Genomic DNA, 19,420 nt, shown 5'->3' with positions numbered 1-19,420 from the left:
TATCGAGGAATATTTTGTCAACACTTTAATACTTGGTGAATTAAGAATATTAATAATATAAGCAGCACTTAAAATCTGTTGAGAAAGATACATGAATGTAACTTCAATTTTTTTTTAAATTTCACACTCTATTTGCCAGAAAGGGTATCAATTTAGTTATTCAATTTTAAAAATGAGATCTATCTCTTCAAGAATGGGTATATAATGGAAAGCCATATTTTAATGCCCTCCATCAAATGACAAGGGAACTTCATCCTACAAATTCCTGAAACACAGACCAATGAAGAGAACTCAATGAAAAGTGAGAGATTGTGAAAGCAAGTTCAAAACACAAGGATACAGGGATGCCTGGGTGGCTCAGTTGTTAAGCGTCTGCCTTCGGCTCAGGTCACGATCCCAGAGTCCTGGGATCGATCCCCGCATCGGGCTCCCTGCTCAGCGGGAAGCCTGCTTCTCCCTCTCCCACTCCCCCTGCTCGTGTTCCCTCTCTCACTGTGTCTCTTTCTGTCAAATGGATAAATAAAATCTTTAAAAAAAAAACACAAGGATAGAGACATTAAAGAATGAAAAATATATATATTCAAATAACAAAAAAGGAAAGATGAAATTAAGAAGAGGGGAAAAAGAAAAGAAAGAAGAAAAACAGAGAGCTAAGGTAAAAAGTTCCAATCCTCAGTGAATCAACATCTTCCCTTCCCTTCACCTTATTTCTCTTTGCCCACTCTCATAGTTACCAAAGGCTATTTTTTAAAGTATAGATACTGTGCTGACTGTTATATGGACTAATTATACTGGTTCTGCCCCTTGTCCTCTTGGGGTTTCCAAGCCCCCAAAAAGCAAGTTTTAAATATTCTTTCATTTTGTGTAGGTGACTGTTCAGATGCAATTCAGATGTAAGTCCAAAGTCTATTGTGACCTACTAGTATATGAAGTGCAATTAGTAGCCTAAAAATAAAAAAGAAAGAAAGAATGGAAGAGATGTGAGAAGTGGAGTAAGGATGGACATAATACCATGAGATGAAGTTTGGAGGTAAGAAAGGAGAGGACACTGAATATATTTGCAGGAAATTAAATGAAATAAATTACTTTAAAATCGAGTCAGGAGTCTGGAGAATCCAGGGCAACCCCAGTCATTGCCCATCTGGGGGGAGAAGAAAATGGGAGGGAATGATGTAATTCAATGCAAGGGTAAGTAAGAGAGAGTGAGTGATGTGTGAGGTCCATGGGAGGGAGGAAGAATTGTGAGTCAGGAAAAGAGGGGAAAAGGGTGAAAAAATTGTGAAAACACAAGTAACTAGTAAATTAAAAAAAATAGTCCTTACACTTGTGATTTTCTGAATAACTGCTAAATTCAAGGAAAATTATATGGGGAAGGTCAGAAGAATTTACCTTTCTCCTCAGGCTATGTCCTCTTTTGTTTTCAATTTACTGATCTTTCACTTGAAGAACTTGTAAAGCAAAATGTTCCTTTTGAGCACAGAGCTTGTGAAAATGTGCTACAGTCAGAAAGAGGGAAGAGAATATACATGCTTTAAACGTGCCCCTAAATGGTGTTCAGAAGCAATTTCTTTACTCAACTGTAAGACCAGAACAGTTTCTGGCTTTAAAAAGTCCAACAGCTGGAAGAGACAGCATGAATGGGCTGACACATGCTTAGCCTCTAATGGTTGTTCTAAGAAAAATTATTTTTAATAGAAACATGAAATTTCAGGAGTATTTAATCTTTTGACTTTCAATTCTATGTATTTATGATTGTACCCTCTATACCCATACACTATAATTGATAATTTGCCAGATGGGATCTTCGTCCTTTGAGATGAGTTTCTGTGTTGGAATTTTGAGGTATGTGTTGTGGGGGTGGGTGTATGTGTGTGCATTTGTGCACTTTGCCATGCAGTTTGGGAACTGAAGCTGTGATATTTTTGTTTTCTTGTTTTGCAAAGCTGTTTTTATGCAGGCAAAAGCCTAATGACTTTTATGCTATTATTGTTTTCAATTAATTAGAAATATCCCCCCCCCCTTTGTCCATTGCGATGTTTCGCACTCTTATTCCCTGGAGATTAATTCGGACAGATCAGCAAATGCAGATGATTCTGCAGCAGGGATGCCAGATTCATTTTCAGGATTCAGTTTTGAGCCAGCATATTGGTCCTACCTGCTGCTTGGTGTTACAGTCATTACTGAATTTAGCAGATGGAGGGGGAGAGTTTTAAACTTGAGAACACAGATGGAGAGCAGACTTCAAAGAGAGGATTATTCTAGAGTTTAGTTAAAGGTTGTCTCCATCCAAAACAAATCCTTAGAACTGGAGTGATTAAGGTCCTTTGCCTAAGCATAGAGACAATGTAACAATTAAAAACAGCCAACCATCCGAGAAACATGTTCCAGTCAATGGTTTCAGGTTATCCATCAAGCATTAACCAAACCTAAAAACTGAAGTCTAGCTTTTTTTTTTTTTAAGTTTCAAAAATGTGTCTTTAAATCTTTTCCTAGCAGTAACATTACATGTAATTTTATTTTTTATAGCTAATGAGGATTGAGAGGAACAAGGTAACATGGGAAAAGGTATTGGCTGCTTCTTAAAAGCCTTTTAGATTGGTATTAACGTAGGGAGTTTACAACTGTTTATAATATGGCTAAAAGTCCAGGAGATCCAGAAACCTCATCTCCCAGGAAATAACTCACATTAATTAAACTCATAAGAGAATGAGATATGAAGCCAAAAATGACAGTTTACAAGTACAGTATTGTTTTCTACACAGAGAAATTTTGTCCCTGGGAAAAATTTCTTGGACATTTGTGGAGTAAATTTCATAGCTATTTCCACAATAGGGATGACCTTGCTGATAGAACTGGACTGTTAAAATCTGTTGGAACTGTGGAGTAGAGCAGTCATGTAGCTAGTGGATTCTGGAGAGCCAGACTACCTGGGTTTGAGTTCAGCTCTGCCATTTACTAGCTGCATGATTAGATTAGATTAATCTAATACTGTATTAAAAGAGAACCTATTCAAACACTGCTATTTATATATTAAGTTACATTATATATGTTATATATATATGTATATGTGAGATATACTCTAAAGATATATATATCCTATAGATTATAGATGTAAAATATAGAGAGAGATTATAAAATATTATAATTATAATGTTATATAACTATATATGTATAACTATATATATAGTATACATATATACTATATCATTATAGTTATATATACATAACTATATGTTATATATAACTATACCATCCTTATAATTATGTATATAATACATTATTATAATGTATTATAATTATAGGATATATCATAATATATTACATTATTATAATATTTTATAATCTCTATATATTCTAAAGTTATTGCCTTAATTCAAGATTTAAAGCCTTGCTCTATCATTTCATTGGACAAGACCTTGGAAAAGATCTATCTAGTCCACTTTTCACACTTCTAAGTAAGAATATGAGCAAGAATACCTACCTCAGAGAGTTGTTTTGAAGATAGGATGACATGCATCTGAAGCACTAGGAGAGTGTCTGGCACATAGTAGTTGTCCAAGAAATATGAATAATTATTATTGTTCTCCCCCAGACTATACTTAGAAATACATATCCATTGTTTTTCTTTTCCTAATTCTGTTTTCAGAAGGTACCCACCAATTCTATTACCTTCTTTTGCTCTTTCAGTAGATAGCCTGTAGACATTAAAGACACTTAGACTTCAGATTTTCCTCTCAGCTATTGCTTGCTCATATGCACAAGTTTCTAGCATTTATAGAGTTTTTTTTAAATATTTTTATTGTTATGTTAATCACCATATATTACATAATTTGTTTTGGTGTAGTGTTCCATGATTCATTGTTTGTTCATAACACCCAGTGCTCCATGCAGAATGTGCCCTCTTTAATACCCATCACCAGGCTAACCCATCCCCCTACCTTCCTCCCCTCTAGAACCCTCAGTTTGTTTTTCAGAGTCCATCATCTCTCCTGGTTCATCTCCCCCTCTGACTTACTCCCCTTCATTCTTCCTCTCCTGCTATCTTTTTCTTTTTCTTTTTTCTTAAAATATGTTGCGTTATTTGTTTCAGATCTGTGATTCAACAGTCTTACACAATTCACAGCGCTCACCGTACATGCATGCATGCCGTTGTTTTAAAGTTTCTTCATCCATAAACTCATTTCATCAGCATGTATCTCTATGATAGAAGTGCTGCCTCATACTTACTTAATGGATAGGAATTTAAGAATTGAAGGAGATAAGTAATTTGACTAAATACTTCCAGCTAGAATTCACACCCACAACTTTCACACCCAGACGTCTTTGTTAATACCTATCACACTGTGGCGGGAAGCTTCACAGGATCTTCAATGTACTGGTGATAGGAACATGCAGTAAAAAGTACTCCAAAATGTGGAAGAATTAAATGGTAGTGCATACAAATCAAGAATTGCAGATGAAATAAACTTTTCATAAAAGCAAGATGAGGTTCAAGTAAGTATAAAGTCCACATTGAAAAAAAAATTAAATTCCAGTTAAATCAATTTCTAGCGTTACAAGTGTTTCAATCTAAGATAAAATCTCTAGCACATATTATGAAAATGTGGCCCGTTCATGAATAAAAGTATACCATTCACAGCAGACCTATATAGCTTCATAAACAATAAACATAAATGAGTTTTTTTCACACAGGTAATTACATTTTAGTATTCAAGATAGATTTAATTCATTACATAAAGTAAAAGTATCTTGCATTATTATATATTTTAAATTAGTCCAGTCTATTCATTTCAATTCAGTTCAATTAAATTTAATTCAATTTTATCTGATTCAATTCTATTTGATTCAATTAAAGTCAATATGTATTTATGGAATACTATTACACACAGGTATTGTGCATGGGTTAAACCTATGGGTTAAAGTAAGGTACATGCAAAAGAAAAGAATAAAGCATTTTATTTCATTGGTTTTGTTTTATAAAAAATATTAAAAATTTTAATCACACACTTTTTTTACCAATTTGAATTATAAAGCCTTCTGAAATAAAGTACCTTATAAATATGTTTCTGTTTTATATTATCACCTCCTACAGGAGACAGTAAATGATGAGGAAAGATGGTGAAAACACATGGAGTTAGGCACACAGTACTGCAACCAGTGGTGAGCTAGTAACAAGCCCTCCCTGATGAAAAAAAAAAAAGTCCTGGATTTGTAATGTTTGCTGATTTCCCTTTCACCATGGCCAATTGCAATCAACTAATGGTCTGACAACCAGCTTTTGAAGTACCTGAGTATTTAACAAATGGCTTTCAGGAGCCATTTCAAGTAAGAGTAGGTTCCAGCACACCATTACTGTACTTTGTGTTTCCTTGATGGAGGCAGATTTGGCCATTATCCTATGTCTTCTCCATTAGACTGTAAAATGCCAACGATAGTATTTGAGTCTACTATGCATAGGTTGCAGTTCCCCATACCTGGCCCAATGCCTGGGATAGATTAGGCTCAGCAAATATTTTTTAAATGAATTGTGTCTACACTCTGGCCCCCTACACCAGAGAATTCATATCCCAATCCTCTTTAGGAAAGAAGCCTAACTACATTAATCCTTCATTCTCTGGATATCTGGTATTAAAAAGAATCCTGATATCATTGGTACTAACTTCCACCTACATTTATTTATTCAACACACTTTAATTTAGGTACCTCCCCAGTGTGGCAAGAATAATGGTAAATTCTACATATGGAGATGAAAGCTATCAAGCTCTCATGAAGAAATTCACAGTCCAGCCAGAAGGAAAGACAAACAGTGACAGGTAGGGCTATGCCCATGAGAGAAGCATGCACAGAGGACTATGGAAACAGCTGGCTCTAGCCCAGCCTCTGCAGGATGATCCCAACTGGTTTCATTTAGTTCCTTTTATGCCCTCCCATGCCTAGTACTGTGCTTTCCTATGATATGTGCTGAGTTATTCACAGATTAAATGACTGATTTTTCACCCACTTTTTATATCAACAAGGATTCCTCTCTTTCAAAAATGTATTAAAAAACATACAATCTCTAATGTCAGGGAGTCAAAAATATACTTTCTTATATCTATGGACTCAGCTCTTGTTCGAAAATTATTTAAAGTGCTGAAAAAAAAATGGTTAGCCTACTCACACCATCTAGCTTTACCAAGTACTACAGCTGAACCCCAAACAGAATGATTGCCATTCTTGAAAGAATAAGGCACTGTTATGGTTATCAAATAAAAAAGGACTTTATTAGCATCTCAATACGTGGCTATTAGCTCCACAATTTAGAACTAAATGAAAAGCTTGGCACGTTTTCCTCCTGTCTTACAAGCAAGTTGAGGGAAATGTCAAGCCCATCCTAGAATAAATTTTTATAAGCAGAACATTTCTAATGTTCCCCATATTTGCAATAATATCAGTGCTCTTGTCCACATCTCATTCCACATTTAGCACCTGTAAAATGGGGCTTACAGTTTATTTAATTAATGCCTTTTTTTTTGTCTAGCTGGAGGCAAAATGATTTTTAACTTTCAACCGGAGATATATTAATTATGCTCTTACCTGCTGGTGGAATTGTGCTAAGTGAAGTACCAGTTAGGCTGAGGTGGCTCTTACTCTTAGAAGAAATGGAGCCTCCTCTCCATTAAGGCCTGCACTTTCCCCACTGTCTAGATCAGCATCCGCCAAGGCCCCTAGTTACCTGTGTGAGAGCTATATTCCAACCCCATCTCATTGACTTTCCCATTGGCTGCACATGGCCAGATGCAAGAACAATTTCATTCCCACTTGCTTAAAAACAGGGTTTTGATTGTAGCCGCTACAGTCAGATATGGTGTGAACTTTATCCCTATTCTGCTCTAAAATTCTACTCAACCATCACAGAATTGATCAAAGGTGGGCAGAGGAAAAGGGGAACTTGACAGAAACCAAATTGGAGAAGCAAAAAGGCCTGAATCCTATAGCTACTATGGTTTGGGGGATAACCAAAGATAGAACATTCCTTTTAAACCAGGCATTGGGGCTAATGGCTTAACACTACAAACTCTCAGCCCATGGATGAGGATCAAGCTGACTCATAAAATGCATTCTGTTCAGTTTGCAGCCCTGTTGTTTCTCAAATGGCCTTCCCTGGCAGGAACTGAGCCTGGGAAGGGAAGCCACATGTGAACACTGGGTGGGGCAGACAGAATAAGCCTCCATGTGAGCAGCTGCAAACAATCCATTTTAATTCCAAGTCAGTGTTTAAGGACCCTGGGTGTTATGGTTAGAGAGGTGGAAAGGGGGGCGCAGTTTGAAGTAAAAGTGGAATTGGATTTGGCAGGCATGTATTTTCCTACAGACTGTGCTCAATTCTTCTAATCATAGTTATTATGAATGTTTCTCTCCAATTTATTCCTCATGTCACTTCGTGCTTTCATGTTCTCCCCACCATCTGCTAGTCTAGGCTATGGAGAGTAGTTTTTGATCCTACAAATAATAAGTTGGAAAGGTGATTACTCTTAAACCATATAAACACACACACTTGACTATCCCTGACTTCTGCCCACAAGGCTAAACAACTGGGGACATCTGACAAAGGTTAGAATTATCTGAAGTGTGCAGTGACCTTGGTCATAATCATGTAATTTTCCAAGTACAAATGTCTGAGTTTATCACAGAATTATCTACAGCTACGTGACCCTGGGCACCTGCCTCTATTCTCTGGGCCTCAGTCTCTCCTTCAACAACCAGGCATAAGTCCTAAGGTATGCCATGATCATTTGCATTGTTAACTTGTTAGCAGGCCATTTTGACAATGGGGATGAAGTACAGAAATACAGAAGGCTATTTGATTAATTTAATTTGGGCCATTTTCCTGCAACGTCTATTCTATGTGTTAATCCACTAATTCTAGCCACCTTTCCTTGCTTCATTCTTTACTTCACTGCCCAGAGTCTAGTCTTTGTGTTCCCTCCATTCTCAACCTTTGGAAGCCTGTGTGTGTTTTTGATTGGGGTGCACCATGATTAAAATTGATGTGGTGACGGAGACCATTTCATTTGTCTTTTATTGTCTGAAAACTCTGTTTTAGCTGAGATAATAAAGTGCAATTCTGATATGAATGAGTTTTTAAAGCTTTAGAAAAAGTTTCCCAATGCAAAGGATATTAGCTCTGGTATCCTGGCCAAAATCCAAATGAATAATTGCATTGCTTCCTGCTAAATCTTTCCTGCAGTTTTAATTGGAGATGACATTCTTTATTTCTTTACCTCAACTGGTGTCTATTGTTCTTGAGCATCTGTTAAAACTTTGCTGTGTTTCATTCCAGTGGAGAATTCTTTGCAGTAGTTATCCTAGTATTAAATGGCCTCTTTAAATACACCCTATTTGCAGTTTGTGTGTGGGCGTGAGCAGGTGTGAGTAGAGACTTAAATACAATGATTTATAAAGTGCCTTTGGATCCTGGATAGAAAGGGCAATTTAGACCTGGGTTATCAGCATTATGTGAAAAACATGCTTCTGTAAACCAGTTACTAATTACACAATTACCTTTGGTGGCACAAGTAAAAAATGATGTGATGTTTTTCAGCAAATTCTAGTTTTAAGTAAGTAATTCTTGGTGACAAATGATTAATTGTATTAAGTAGTCTTTACGAGATGCAATTTAGAGTAAGTCATTTTCTAAAACACACACACACACAAACTAAAACATGATAAAGTAATTGTAATCTATAATAAATTTGTCTCCCTAGAAGGAATTTTATACAGGGCAAAAAAAAATACTTGATTATTATTTTCCTTTTTAGAAAAGCATTAGAGTATTTTAGCTGTATAAGGAAGGTGTAGAGGGAAAGATGTTACATACTAATGGGGTCGAGTGAAGTTTCTCATAGTGAAGTGATATTCTCCTGAATCTTATAAACAAAGATACTCCTCATAGGGGGTAATTTGGGAACTGATAATAGTTCTGATTTGAGAACAGTTGCACCTAAGGGACAAATAAAGGCATATGCCACTATTGTCATAAAGCAGTTCTTCCTGGCATGATAAAAACCAAACTGTAACTTCAGTTTTGGGATTCTAAATTTGTACAGTGATACCCCAGCTCATAGATCTACTAATTAATTCTTATTAGTGTCCAAACTGTCCTTCAGAACAGAGACACAGTAGAGACCATGGAGGATGCAGTTGACTCTGCTAAGTTTAAGGGATTCGGGGTTGTGATTTTTCCCCCCTAGCTCTCAATTAAGGGATATAGGAGAAAGAAATCACTAGTTACCTCTCTCCAATGGGAGAGATGAATATTGGTGCTTATTTTCTTGTACCAAAGAGGCAGTAATATGTTTATATGGGGAACATTTTATTCTGGTTTTAAAAGAGATTTAAAGATGCCCTATAAGATCATCTTTCTCTGGCAAAATAAGGTATCTATTCACCTTAGTGAGCCCATATGGCAATTAGACAATATGGTGAAATAAATCCCCAAATCCTTTCCTCAGTGGAGATTATCATATTCATAGTTTATAAGACCAACAAGGGAGCCTGTGGCTCTGACTATTTTTTAAAAAATGAATGATGTCTACCTCATCTTACCAATCAATACATATCATAAAATGATTAATTGAACTGTAGTGACCAGGACTGATTGTCCTGAAATTAATGGATTAGCTATATCCCAGTGCAATGTGCTCTTCAGTGTAGGGTCTAATATAATGTCTAGAACACTGTGAACATTCCTAGTGGCATTGTTTTATAACTAAAATTGAAAATCTGAGTAGCTAGTGGGGAGGGAGAGTAGACAATGTCTTTGGTAGAGTTAGATGCACCCTCACTAGGCATCTAGTAAAAATAAATCCAATTCAAGTATTTATCTGTTGACTTTCTCCAAGATGTCAAGGTGTTGAAAGCCCCAGCTAAATGGCCTATCCCATGAAAAACATTTTTGTATTTGCATAATATTTTCAGAGATGTTCAACTCATCCTGAGCCTGAAGGGATATGGATGTTCTCTGAATATTTTATGTTGCTTTCATTTTCTACAAAGACTTGATCTAAATTGCAAGATGGAAATGGATATGCAGTGGATGTTTGTCATGGGCAGTTAGCAGATCTTTCTGTGATGAATAAAGTAGGAAAATCCCAAATGTAACTTTTCTTATTTGAATTATAACAGTCTTGAAAATGATCAATGTTTGAATTGCAGAAGGAATTTTCTTTTTTTGTGTGTTCCTTCTAGACCATTTGACTTATTCTTTATAATTATAGATAATTGAATATTGAATATAAAGAGATTCTTCACATTTCATACAGAGCTTTATTCCAATTGTTTTTATACTTGAGTTGATTGTTAATAGGTCAGTCAATATTAAGCTTTAAGTTCCTTCTATGGTCTCTTCAAATCCCACTTGTTTTCTTACTACTGATTTATTCATTTATTCATTCAGCAAATATTCATCCTATGCTTGAGAGGTACCAGGGACATATGGTACCAAGAAAAATAAAGCATAATCTCTATTCTCAATTGTGTTTCTGCTCACATCCTGTTTGGTATTGGTACTTTAGAAAGCCATCACTTTAAAAAACAAACTTTTCTTATGAGATGTTAAAGTAATTCAATTAACTATTTTTTATGAATTATTTCTGAACTAGGGCTCAAATAGAGCATTAGGGGGTAACTCAAGGTATTTTTCCTTCAAATGAAATGTAAAATCCATGGTAATCATTTATGACCATTTAAGATTCCATGATACTTAGCTTTGCAATGATAGTCTCCTACCAGTTCCCTTTGGGAAATTATATTTCTCTTTTCTCTATTTCCTTGCAGATTCAATTTATGAGAAAACCTTGAATCTCTACTTTTTCCTATTGTACAGAGATGCTCTCGTTGACTGTTGTTATAATGTATCCATAATGTCTAACATTTCAGTTACCAATAAAGGAACCTGGTGGTATACTAATTATGATGAACTGAGGGCATTAACTCTCTGCTTGTAAATAGATTCAGTATAGTTCATTCTCCTGATTTCAGAAACAAAATATGAGATTTATATATCAAGTCTTCAAACACTGACATCATTACACCAGTTTAACATGGGGTATCTATTCCAGATCGATGCAAATTCCTCAACCCAGCAGTCGAGTTACTTACTCATATTTACTCTCGATCCTGTACATCCCATGTGGAAGTTAATATGGCCTTTGCCCTTCACAACACTGTATCCATCTATATATTTAGCCTAAAATGTTTTCTTTATTTTTCTCTACCTATTTAATTTTTTTTTTTTTTTTTTTTTTTTTTTTTTTTTTTTTTTTTGGTAAGACCCAGCTCTAATCTCATCTATTCTAAGAAGTCTTTCCTTAATTATCTTATGCAACAGTGATCTTTCCCTTATGGTCAATTCTCTCAGTAGTCTGACCCCATCAGCCTAGAAAAACAAAACAAAATGATAAAAAACAAACTCCTTTATACTTGGGCCTTTGGAACTATTCTCTAGCTACTTTATATTCACTTCCATCCATCCATCCATCCATCCATCCATCCATCCATCCATCCATCCATCCATATCCATCCATCTATCCAACCATCCATCCATCCATCCAACATCCAATGAATGCTTAGCATGTGCCAGACTTTCTCCTAGGTTCTGGTGAAACAGGGCAAGGGGAGAACCTAGCCTATGCTCTAAAGAACTATATAGTCTAATAGGAAACATAGAAAGTAAATATTCACACCCTGCCCCTGTCTCAGCTCCCAACTCACCCAAAAGATAGAAAACAATTCCATCAGTAACAGTAGCTCTTCATGGTAAAGATCCTCAGGGATGATTAAATGTATTGGGGCTTAGAAATGAAAAAAAAAAAAATTCTCTCTTGCCCCATAGTCCTGAAGTTACAGGATAATAGGGGAGTTACCAAGAGCCATTACTCTGGGGTATTTGGGGTACATGTGTGGCTTAAACTAGTTCCTCATATTATTCTGAATGGTTGTGAAAGTTGGATGGGGCTTGTTACTAAAGAAAGGGACATGCAAAAAGGAAGGGACATATTATTAGAGTTACATATGATTTCCTTTCTCCATTGGAACAAAAGAAAAATGATATTGAGATATTTATAGGTTCTTTGGAAACATATAGAAGCAGCAATTATCTCAACCTGGGGGAGTGATGTGTCTTGATATTGGGGAAGAGTGATCATTTGAGCTGACTCCTGAAGAATACATAGGAGCTCACCAAGTAGATAAGAGGAAGGGAGAGGGCTAAAGGGGAAGCCATTACAGGTAGAAGTATTATCAGTAGTAGAAGCTTGATTGCTGTTGCATTAAAGGGATTGCAAATCATTGCTTATCACCTGAGAACAGGATGCAAGTTAAAAAATGACAGAAGAGCCAAATTAGGGAACAATTATGAAAGGCTTAAATGTTTTGCAAAGGATTTGGGGATTATTTAGAAAGTCACTGAAAAATTCTGAACACGGGTCAGCCATGAATTTTGGAGAGATCCTCTGGCAGCAGAATAGAGCATGGATTAAGAGTGAGGGCAGGGAAACCAGGTGAGATGATCTTTCAGTTATCCCATTATTTCCTGCTGAGCTGAACTAAGTAGGAAGTCTTGGAATGGGAGAAGGGGGTGGGTTTAGAAGATAACTGGTCCTTGGTGACTTACTGAGCACGAGCATGAGGTGAGAAAGGAGTGTGGGATAATTCTCAGGGTTTCCACTTTTTCCTCACTGGTCTGTGAGTGGTGCCATTAAGTAAGACAGGTATTTCACAAACAGGAGATTTTTTGGGTGATTTGGGGGCGAGTAGTCTTTCCCCAACTAGAATGTACTATTCTCAAGGTCAAGGACCTTTTCTTTACTTTTTTTTTTAAAGATTTTATTTATTTATTTGACACACAGAGAGAGAGACAACTAGAGAGGGAATACAAGCAGGGGGAGTGGGAGAGGGAGAAGCAGGCTCCTGGCTAAGCTGGGAGCCCAATGGGGGGCTTGATCCCAGGACCTTAGGACCATGACCTGAACCGAAGGCAGACGCTTAATGACTGAGCCACCCAGGCACCCCAAGGACCTTTTCTTTCATTTCTTCTTTCTAGCCATTGTGTAGTACCCAGAAGTTGTATTAACAATTAATTGCTGAATAGAATAAAGAAGCACAGATGAACCATTAGCATTTTACTAAGGGGCACAATGAAGCATACGAAATAGTTAAGAGAACCACATGCACATTTGCATTAAATACGCATTATATTTGCATACAATTTGAGTAAATCTATCAAAATAGTTTCATTTTTCATGTGCATTTTAAATATTCAAAATATGTTATTGATGCCTTTTAAAGAAGCAGATACATTAGACAAAACTTCAAGAACAGGTTTCAGACAAGAAGGGGCAAACCTATTACTTATTTACTCATAACCAGATGGCCCCAAAGGGTTATTTACTCTTCTTCGTAATGACTGTTTGTTACATTTGTGATTAACACAACATCGGTTGGAATTTAGCAATGATCTGGCAAAATTCTCTTTCTCTTGTCTCAGACAACCTGCATTATATAGATAAGTAGCAGTACAGTTCAGTTACTGGCAACCTACTCATGGGAAGGCTTGAAGAGAGCTTATTTTGCAAGGAGAATATAACATTGTACCCTCCTCTCAAACTGTGGGGATCTTATTCTTTCATCATTATTTGAATCTCTTTAAAAGGAGCTGGACAGCTATTGGGAGGATTCTTTGCACTGAGTGGAAAGTAAAATAGATAGGTCATTCCCAACAGCAAGTTCTCCAACTGCTTGCTAGTCTGGCCATGTTAGCATCACCCAAAGACTTACCAAAAGACAGATTCACACTCTCCATCCCTAGAGATCATATCTTGATAGAGCTGATGTAGGATTTTGACATATGTAGTTTAAATGCTCTTCAGATAATTCTGAGGCAATGCCAGGATTGGGAATCATTAAAAGTGGATGAACTCAGAGGGCTCTTCAGATTTAGTGGTTTCAGGATTCTTCTCAACACCTCCCTCCAACGGAGCAGTAAAGAGACCTGGCTGTGTCTCCCATGCCTCCCAAAACCTGAGAAAGTCTCTGAGGCAGAAACATGGTGAAGTATAATTTAGATTGCTCACTGAGCCACTGTGATTCAGAGAGGGTCATCCAGGTTCCATAAACTCAAGGAGCCTCTCATCTGACTATGGTAACACTAGTTAGATATCTTGAGTTTGTTGAGCCAAGCTTGGGCCTTATCTCTGACCAGCCTACTGTATACAATATACTTATACTCGTCTAATCATGTTTGAGCTCTCTTCACATAACTGCCAAATATTTCTTCAATTTCTTCCATCCTCCCTACCTTATTTTTCCCCTTCTTCCTAATATTTCCTTTCTTCTGTCAGTAGAAAATTAAGAGAGTGTCACTTGATATGAGTAGTTTATTGAGCAAAAATAAACTATTGGAGAACAGGGAAACTTTCAACCAATAGTGGTTAAGAAGCTTGGCTTTCAGTAGTTACAGCTCAGTTTATAAAATATGAATGAGTAAGTACGTTGTTTTTGTTTCTATTTTATTTTAATTGTTATTGGTTACTAGAATCTTACATTTCTTGTCATTGAATAGGTTTACTTGCTTGTAGTTGATTGGCTAGGAAGCTGTAGGATCACACTGACATGAAGAAAGCTTGTTTTGTGTGAGGTCAGAGCCAGCATTTCAGGGAAATCAAGGCAGTTTAAGTTTTGGTTACTTGACTGTATTTGGTCTAAGGGTGTATTTCAAACTGTGGCCTCTGTTCTGGTTTTTCTTGAATACTTCCTTAACAATGGGGAGCAAAATATTGAGTTAATCATATATCTCAAGTTTGGCCCACTTTCAGCTTTGCTCTGTGCATGGCCTTCTCTTTTACTTATATTTTCCCTCACTCTAGTCCCTTATTCTTATCCAACCATAATCACCCATGCTAATATGTTAGATATGTATTCTTAAGTATATGTTTTTGTATAATAAATAATGCTGTTTCTGTGGGTCATGTTACATAAATTACATTGTGCTATGAAGTCTCTACTTCTTATTTTTCCCCTTAGTACAGTTTTTAGGATCTATTCATTTCAGTGTATTTACATTTAATTTATTTCTTCTCATAACTGCATGGTATTCTACTGGATAACTCTAACACAGTTTTCTTATCATATTGATGAACATATAGATCAGCTTCAATTTTTTACTAACATAAGCAGTAATGAGACAAACATTCTTGTTCAGATCCCCTCCTAGATCTTTGAAAAAGTTTCTCCAGATACATGTCCAGGAGTTGCTGTGTTGGGGGTGGCAGGTTTAATGAATCTCTCTAAGTACTTCCAAGTTGTTCTCCATTACACTGTGGAGCTTATACTCCTACCAGCAATGCTGAGGGTTCCCTATTTCCCACCTCCTGCCTGACAACTGGAACTATTCAAACTTAAATTTTGCCAATCTTATTGGTGCTAATTGATGACTCACGCCTGCAATTTTCATTTTTCTCCTTATGATGGAGTTTGAATGTGTCTTCATATATTTTTTAATCTCATTCATTTGTCTTATGGGCTCCCTGTCTTTCTTCTCATTGATTTTAAAGATTTCCTTGGGTAACCAAATAATCATGTGCCATTTTATATAGAACAAGTGTCTTCTCTAAATCTTTCTCTCTTCGTTAAATGAAAGTTTAAAAAAATTGTTGTATTCAAAACCATTCGTTTCCTATTTTATAGTTTTGCTTTTTGGATCTTATTTGGGAAGTATTTCTCCATCCTGAAGACACAGAGATATTCCCCTCCATTTTCTTCCTTTAGCTTTATCTTTTTTTATTTAGGACTTTAACTCATTTTGAGTTCACTTTTCTACATGATTTGGGGTAGGGATTAAGGTTTATCTTTCTCCATTTTTGTGGGCCAATTTCTCAGTACCATCTACTAAAATGAGATCTCTTCCCATTGATATATAGTGCTACCTTTATAATATTTCACATTACCATACTTAGGAAGATGCTTTTCCATTGCAGAGATGTATCTGTTTCTTCATTGGTTCAGTATAGTTTTTTTCATTGCTGTTTATTATCTGATGGGATAATGTCCCTCCTACTTTTCATTTTCAGAATTGGCCTTATTGGTTTTGTTTATATATATTTATTTATGTATATTTTTACTCTGGGTTTATATGTATGAATGTTAGGTCCTGCAAAATATCACATTGGGATTTTTGTTGGGACCTCGTTTAATTTATGGACCAATTTTAGGGAAAAATAATATCTACATAATAGAAATTTATGCTATTTTTAACATTAATTGACACCTTTATTCAATTATTACTTTTTTTAGCGGGGGAGGGGCAGAAGGAGAGGGAGAGAGAAAATCTTAAGTTGGCTCCACACCTAGTGTGGAGCCTGATACAGAGCTCAATCTCAAAACCCTGAGATTATGACCTGAGCTGAAATCAAGAGTTGGGTGCTTAACAGACTGAGCCACCCAGGCGCCCCTATTCAATTACTACTTTATGTTCTTTAAGAGACTTTTAAAATTAACTCCTTAAATGTCTCATGATCTTAGTTAATATGTTTCTAAGTATTCAGCATAAAGTTTCTGTAAGTTTCTGAGATACGTTATTCTTCATACTAAGGATGTTCTCTATTTTCAATTTCCCAAGTTTTTTTTTTTAAAGACTTTATTTATTTATTTGAGAGAGAGAGACAGAGATAGTGACAGAGAGCATGAGCTGGGAGGAGAGGGAGAAGCAGGCTCCCTGCTGAGCAAGGAGCTCTACCCAGAGCTTGATCCCAGGACCGTATCATGACCCGAGCTGAAGGCAGATGCTTAACTGGCTGAGCCATCCAGGCACCCCTCAATTTTCCAAGTCTTAACTGATAGATTATATTTGCAAATAATTTTTCATCATATATTGAGATAGCTATGTGGTTATTTTCCTTTGCCCATCAATGTAATGAATTACACTGGTACCTCACTGATGTTAAATCATCCTTAACTTTGAGGATAAATATTTTATTTTTTTATTTTTATTTTTACTTTTGGGGGGATAAATACTTTCAAATCAGAATAAATATTGTTAACATACTCACAGTTTTGATTAGCTAATAATATTTAGAGTTTATGAGTGTTCAAAATGTAAATGTAATTTTCATTTCTTGTGCTGTTTTCTTTTAACTTTTTATTTAAATTCCAGTTGGTTAACATACAGTGTTATATTAGTTTCAGGTATACAATATAGTGATTCAACACATCCATACATCACCCGGTGCTCTTTATGACAAGTGCCTTCCTTAATCCCCATCACCTATATAATGTTTTTATTTGATTCTTTGAATTTGAATAAACCAAGTTACTATTTTTTCCATTTTTTAAAATACTTGTAAAATCTAAGAATTATCTGTTCCTTGAAATTTTATTAGGGTTCATCTGTGAAATCACCTGGACCTAGGTTCATTTTTTTTAAATTTTGTTTTGTTTTTTTATTTTTTAGGGAAGAACATTTTGATTACCATGTCATTTAACTATTTATTTAAGTTTCCTATTTTTTTCTTGATCTGATTTGGAAATTTTCTACTTTTCTGATAGTATACTTTGTCTTTAGATTTGGACATTTATTATTATATAGTAGTCCTTTATAGACATTTTATTATTTTCCTCATTCTCTTGTGTCTGTTTCTCACTTTCTATCAGTGACATTCCCTCCTTTCCTCTCCCACACTCTCTCCTTCTCTCTCTCTTTCTCTTACCCCGGCTCTCATTCTCCCTCTCTCCTTTGTCTATCTGCTTTTGTCTCCCTTGCTCTCCCTGGAGCTTGCTCCTTGCTAGTATTTGTGCTCAAGTGCTCTCTCTCTTTCTCTCTCTGTCTGTCTCTCCTATTTGTGAAGTTTCTCTATTTTATTAATTTTCTCAGAAAACCAACTTTTTTATTAATTATATTTCTTTTCACTTCAGTAATTTCTTATAGTTATTTGTTCATTTTTATGTTTTTGGATTTACTAAATTCTTGAGTTTAAATGTTTAGCTTATTTGTTTTTCAATTTGTTTTTGTTTTCAGACAAAAGCACTTAAAGCTACAAATTCCTTTTTATGTTACAAGTTATTTTTGCCCACCCATTTTTGAATGTACTGTTTCAAATCCCACTTAAGCATTTTCTGTTTTGTTTAAATAATGATTTTAATATATTCCATATCTTTCCTTTTTTTTTTTTGTCTGCTTATTCTGTTGATTTCTTGGAAGTGTTTTTAAATCTCTAAATACATAGTTGATTTATGTCATTCTCCTCTTAGTTCTGTTAGCTGTCAGTTCATATATTTTGGGGCTATGTGGTTAGATGCATGTATGTATATGCCTGTTTTATCTCTCTAGTGTGGTTTTGTTTTTTTTAAGATTTTTATTTATTTATTATTTGACAGAGAGAGACAGCGAGAAAGGGAAGAAGCAGGCTTCCTGCTGAACAGGGAGCCCGATGTGGGGCTCTATCCTAGGACCCTCAATCAGGACTTGAGCTGAAGGCAGATGCTTTAACGACTGAGCCACCCAGGCGCCCCTATACTGTGTTTTATATAATATTTCTTTTTGTTCATAATTATATTTTTAATAGGCTCATATGTTCATTGGCATAGAATCCCTGGATCTCCAAAGTCAGGAGCCTTCATTATCCTTTTGTTCCTCCTCACCTCTACTACGATCACAGTTTCATAGCCATATATTAACAAAGCCAACCAGAGAAGCACCTTTATGAATAACTCTTCCTAACTTTTCTCCCCCCCCTTGCCCAGTGTTCACGTGCTTCCTAAGTCAAGGAATAAATTATGCATATGTGTATGAAGAAATGAATATTGAATTGCCCCCACTAATAAGCACCTCACTCCTCCATTCTGAGTGGAGAAGAGATTTTTTCCCCCAATGGTAAATGGCAAAATATGCTAACACCTGAAATGTCTCATTGTTTGCAGGGGAGTGTAGGACATGGGCTGATGGATATGAAGGATAAACTCAGGCATATGGCATGTTACCTCATTTTTTCTACACCTTTTCCAAAGTAGGTGTCATTTTTCTCCATTTTACAAATAAAGGAAAAGGTTCCTTGAAGAAATTTTATTTGCCCGTTGCCACAGAACCAGTAAGTGATGGAAGTGAAAGAGGAGCGTAGGTCATTTTGAGTCTGAATTTCACATTCTTTGAACTAGGCCAAACTGCCATTTTCTCTCCTATATCAAGGGAATTTGAGGTAAGGGAGGCCCTTTTATCTCAGGATTTTTGAGGGGTTGGAAGTCAGAGTGAAAAGACTTTGTTTTTACCCTTTGGTTTGTAAGTAGCTAGGATAACTCTATACAAAGAAATACAGAGGAGATAGGATTGCGTAAAAGCCAGAATTGATGACTAGCCTAGCACCGCATTACTGAATGCCTTTCAAGGTTT

Source organism: Eumetopias jubatus, unplaced genomic scaffold (assembly GCF_037043125.1).
Source record: "Eumetopias jubatus isolate StellerSeaLion01/CBP00866 unplaced genomic scaffold, mEumJub1_p1.0 scaffold_1, whole genome shotgun sequence".
Taxonomy (NCBI): Eukaryota; Metazoa; Chordata; class Mammalia; order Carnivora; family Otariidae; genus Eumetopias; species Eumetopias jubatus.
This window is presented reverse-complemented; position numbering follows the sequence as displayed.